Genomic DNA, 6,000 nt, shown 5'->3' with positions numbered 1-6,000 from the left:
CTTAAAGTCATTGACTTTATGGAGTAAGAGCTATTAGGGAGTGTAGATCTAAGAAATGTGCTAAGGTCTTAACGGGTTAAGACCAAGATATTGGACTAAGCAAAGTTGGGCGTACGCCTAATGTAATTCCAATACGCCCCGGTTATTGGGTTGGTGTCCCCGATCATATTCGTGTATGCTACTGTACACTGAGCGTACCAAGGGAGGTACGCCCCGCATAAGCTCTGTGTGAGATTTTTGGGCTGAATTTGTTATTGGGCCTTAAGGGTTGGGCTTGGATATTTGGTCTTGTGTATTAGTAACTTTGATCAGAGAAATATTATATTGTGCTTTGCGCCCTTGAGTTGGGCTTTCCATATCGATTGACAATTGGGCCTTGGGAGAGCCCATTTATTATTGGGCCTTGGTGGGCCCAATGGGTTTTAGGTCATTGATAGGCTGGTTAGTGGACTACCTTTAGACCTAACGAGTGAGAGTTTGGACTTAGTGCCTAATTGAGATAATTGTGGGTTTGGCACAAATTTAGTGGCTGGTGCGTAGCATCATCATTTATAACGGCAGTTCATCATCCAAGGTGAGTCTTCTCACTATAATTTACCTAGAGTTGTACTTATGCGTGATTGGAGGGTCTTATGTGCTTACATTGAGTATTATGTTATCCTGATTTATGTTGTATGATGTGCATTATGTCTTTGTGATTTATGCTATGCGAAACTTTACAAACCGAACTAGAGGGTCCAACGAGCCATGGGACTGGAGGATCCCAACCAGACCGGACTGGAGGGTCCAACTAGCTGTGGGACCGGAGGGTCCGACTGAGACATATAGACTGGAGGGTCTTACAATGTTATAGCTTTGAGTGGCTAATGTGATGTATGTCGTATTTGCGGGAACTCACTAAGCTTCTTGCTTACCTTGTTATGTGATATGTATTTCAGGTTCTTCTCAGGATCGCGCAAGTTCAATTGTACACACCGGAGGGAGAGTTATGTTTTGAAGATCATGGAGTATTAATTAGACAATTATGGAGTTGCATTGTAAATTAAATAAATGAGATTTTTGTGAAACGTATTATGAGAATTATGTGATTTTTCAAAATGAAAAAAAAATGTTTGAAAAAGTTACGGTGTTACAAGTTGGTATCAAAGGCTTGGTTTGAGGGATTCGGATGCACCTTCAGGTATATCTGGACTCAAACTGAGGATTTGATAAAAGTTTTCAAAAGAAATGTTTTTTCTAAAACGAGCTAGAGTTTCTAAGAGAAAACGAGAAAGAGCAGTGTGTACAATTAGCCAGAGTCCAAACGGTGATTTCCTAAAATGCCCTTACCTATTTGTGTTATGAGTTATTATTGAGCTATTAGAAATGCATGCTAAAAGACATGCTAGGTATTTCATATTTTAGGGCTAGAGTTGCCTAGTTTGTGATGCCTTAGCCTAGGAATTTTGCTATGTGAGATATGCTTTGAGTTTTTGCGGAGTAAGAGTATCCAGTAGAGATCTTTTAGAGAGAACTTGAGTTAGGAGTAATCTAAGAGAGATACCTAGATGAGCATTTAAGGAGCCTACTAAGAGAGTAGTTAGATACCCGAAAGGGTATAGAGTTGCTTGAGTTGGGTGATACCCTTTTTGAGGGAGCAGAGCAAGTGGAGTTGTAACCTAGAGCGGTTTTTCGTACTGATAGAGATTATTCGAAGCCTGAATACTGCTTGGTTCGTGCTTTGAGGAACTGTTGGTGATGGGAGTTAGCTACTAAGTGAATATTATGATATTCAGGAGGTGGATGATTGGCATCATAAGGAGTTCTTCAGCAGCTGATGGCAGAGAAGTAAGGGAACCTAGGAAGAACCTAGGAAGTGGCCTTAGTCTGATGAGTACAATGATAGAGGAGTGTATTCGCTGGGAAGTGACCAGGTTTAGCAGGATTGGTGATCGAGAAGGTTGAGGAGCTACTTAGGAATTCTGGGACGATCCGTCTGGAAAGTACAGGTAGATGTGGCAAGTTGTATGGGCCCATACTACTGAAAGCAGAGGACACATACTTGATATAGGGAGAATACCAGAGGTTCTAAGTAGAAGATTAAGAGGAGATAACATGGTTTGAGTGCCATGATTCAGGGCAGATTGAGAAGTGATCACATGGTTCGAGTATCATGATTTATGGCGATTAGTGCTTCTGTTTTTACCAGTTGTCCTGTGGTGGTTGATTAGTCTGAGATCAGATGATAGAGTGTGGGGCCAGAGGGTCATGACGAGCAAGTTTTAATGGAGTATACATTGAAAAGGAAATCGAGTTCATTTCCAAGGGATGTTATTAATGAGATGTTAGTTGGAGTTGCAAGGGTCAGGGATGAGTAGAGATGATGCTTATTAGAGGATCGAGGTCTGAGTCGAGCCATCGGCTAATGGATGAGACATCACCTTCTGTGGCAAGGGTTGCATTGTTTCCGTTTTTTGGGAGAAGCGAAGGAGATATCGAGTTTCTGGTTTTAAAGTTTGGAGGTAAACCCCGTGTGGTAGAACTGGTGGTGACCTTTTCATCAGGGTATGTGAGCAGTTTGCCTACTATGAGGTATTTATGGTACCATGGAGTCATTATTGGAGGCTGATATGGAAGAGACCCAGGAAATTGCCTTTTTGACTGGGGCATGCTTTCAATAGCAGTTTCAGGTGGTTAAGAGGAATATGTCGAGGCGGTGGCCCTCGTTGTTATGTTGTGTATCAGCTGTGAGAGTAAGGTCTCATGCTTTGATGATTCCCGTGTTGGTAGGCTAGTCAAGAAGTTAGAGACGAGGTGTGTGATAGTGCATTGTTTCCGGACCAAGGGTTAGGGTTATTTTGGAATAGTTGAGGTATCCGGCGGTGTGTTAATCTGAGGTTTCGAGATAACCTGAGATAGTCAAGTTGGGAGGATTCTGAGGGTCTTGTTTGAGTTACGAGTAGCTTGGTTTCCATTGGAAAGATCATTAAGTGTTTTTGTGGTACGTTCTAAGAGTCAAGTGTGATGTACCTGGTGATTGGTTCGAACCCTGAGTAGGGGAGAACTGAGTATTCAATTAAGAAGGTCAGCAATTCGTTCAAGTGCAATAGATTAAGGAAATTTGCGGTGTGGACACATGAAACCTAGGATATTGGAGGATGCGGAAAGGTGCGAGATGGGATGGTGTATGAGTATGTGCTTATTGATGGATGAGTGAATCCATGACAGATGGCTAAAAATTCGAGTTTGCAAATGTTGAGTTCGAGGCAGATGAGTCGCTGAGCTCAGGGTGCAATAGCTGAGATTTGCAAATATATGTATAGATTATGATTCGTACCCTAGAAGAGGGCGACAGTTGGTTTGTCAATCAACTTTAGAGTCGGTATGAGTAGTTCCTATGGGCGATGATGAGTAGAGGGTGGAGCTTCAGATTTTCGTCAACGTGTATTCAGTCGTTGATGATTCCTCCGTGTTTCAATTTGGGAGATGGGAGTATTTCAAGGTTCTGAGTTGAGTAAGTGGGAGATCATTGGTAAAGGCAAGACCAGATGAATCGTTGTGATGGTGTACCGAGGTACCCCCAGTATGACGTCCTAATTTTGGTCATGTTAGGACTCGAGTTGTGAGATGGAGAGCGGAGTACCGAGTGATTTTGTTCCAGTGGGAACCCATCAGTTAATTATTGCTGGAGTGAGACTGTATAAGGGCATATATGTGTTGAGGCTAGTGCCCTTCCTGAGAGAACTTGCATAAGGAGTGGTGATGCGTAAGCTATGTGGGTGTAAGCAACTATCTATATGGAACCACAGAGCATGGGTTGGTGAACTCAGTCTCGTGATGACTTTAGGATGAGATTATGATTCGCTTGTGTTTAGTAGGAGAAACCGTGGAATGATCCCATGTTGAGTCAGTGAGCAAGGGAGTGTTGTAAGACTACGGGGACCCGTCGCCTCCATGAGTTAGTGGAAGGAAGTGTCGAGATACTACGGGGAGCCATAGTATTCACTGAATAATGGGTAAGGGCTGTGATACCGTGGGAAGCTATGGTATTCCCTAGTCAGCGCAAGAGTGTTGCGATATTGCAGAGAGCCATAGTATTCACTGAATAGAGAGAGTGTGTTGTGGTACTCCAGGGAGTAGTAGCATTCACAAGTCAGTAAGAGAGACTATCGCAAGACTACGGAAGAGGCCATAACACCCAGTAATTGATAAGGATGAATATTGTTCTGCCAGAAGCTGTAGTATTAACTAGACAGAGTATGCCATAGTGAAATTTTTAGGCTTGGGTAGCCTTACCACTCAAGTCTTTGGGATCCTGGTTGCTGAACCAGGGGCAACACGGGGGTCTTAGTGCCAGTTAAGAGTCGTTGTATCCCTGGGATGATGAGGGATTATCATAATTGGAAGGAATTGAAGTGATGGTGTGTGCGTAAATCTGCGAATATTTGGTCATCAGCTGAGTACCAGATTAGAATTGAGTAGTTCCAATTCTTTTGTTGAATCAGACTCTCGAGCTCGAGTCTGGAATTCATTCATATGATGAATAGGTAATATGAGGTTTCAGATTCATAGATGGGTTTGAGGGGTATTGTTCTTTATTAGATGTCTTAGTCCAGAGTGATTCAGTTTCATCGGTAGGAAAAAACCGCAAGACACATGGAATCAATGGATGGTAAAGGACAGAGATCGGAGGTGAGACGATTTCACATGAGATGTAGCACTCTCTTGGGGTAAAGCGAACCGTGTGACTTGTGTGTCACGATGAGCTGATATACTTATCGGGAGAAGGAAATCGGTGAAACGTTTTTTGTTTGCAACAAATAACCTTTTTAGGATCATCTTTTGGGTCTGGAGCTGACTTGATGCTCAGTGTTGAAGGGGATAATTGAGAGGAAGTTGAAGCTCATATCTTTAGAGATCAGAGGATACTTCCAAGCGAGCATAATATTTTCTTGTGTTAAGTTTTGGGTTCTTTCCTTCCGATGAGTTCTAATAGCGGTTCAGGAGGTGGGTCCTTAGGGGATTATGACCTTTTTGTTCCTTTTTATAATGCGATCATGATCGATTAGAGAATTAGAGTTGGGAGTGTGTTCAAAGAGTTTGTTAGTCGATAGGCGATTAGCAGGTTGATGTTCTGCGAGGGTGGTCTGGTAGGGAGAAAGACCACTAGAGTTTCAAGTTCTGTAGGGTCAGATCAAGTATTTCAATGGTAGTTGGGTTTGTACTTCTTCGAGGTCAGGAGTCCCTTTCGGGTTCAGGTGCTTTTCGATGAGATTTTTGTAGTATGTGGGGTCTTTCCGGTCGTGCTTCTCGGGTTTAGGTTCGATCTATGTGTTGACGAGGAGCGATTTTGAGGGAGAAATCTAATTCAAGTGGGGGAGAATTGTAACATCCTGTTTCGGATCTTCCATGATTAGGGCTCGTGGGCTGCAACCCGGACATGAGGGAGCCTCGGGGTTGTGACGAGTTGCTAGAAGCGTAGGGCATCTCGACACCTTTCCGAGGGTTTAAGGCTCATTGGAACAAGACTTATATCGAGGAAGTTATGGAAGTTTGAATTTGTGGCAGTATGAGTCCCTTATTTGAGAAAGGCGGCAGCTGAGTACGCTGGGCGTACATGTGTGTACGCTTAGTGTACTCATGTGGGTGAAATTAAAGCATAGTCACCCAGTATGCTAGGCGTACCAGAGGGTATGCTGGGCGTACTAGGTCCATAAAGAAACCTTAATATTTTGGAGTGCCCCTATTTAAGGAACATTATGTCTTCATATCCAGCCACCATCTCCAGATTTCAACTCTCTCAAAACCCTAATTCTCGTTCTTTGAGCTTAAGTGTCTATTGTGAGCTTACAAGTATTGCTGTGGGATTTTTGGGAGTGAAGAAGGAGCATAGAAGAGAATAGAGTTGGAGTCCAGGCTTTGGATCTGAGCTTTTCTGTGGATGGAGCATCATTTGAAGGTATAAAGCTCAAAGCTTTCCCATCCTTTTGATTTGTGCATGTTGTGGTCAACTTTAGGGTT

Source organism: Lactuca saligna, chromosome 5, assembly GCF_052625555.1.
Source record: "Lactuca saligna cultivar CGN05327 chromosome 5, ASM5262555v1, whole genome shotgun sequence".
NCBI classification, from domain to species: Eukaryota; Viridiplantae; Streptophyta; class Magnoliopsida; order Asterales; family Asteraceae; genus Lactuca; species Lactuca saligna.
Note: the sequence above shows the minus strand (reverse complement) of the source record.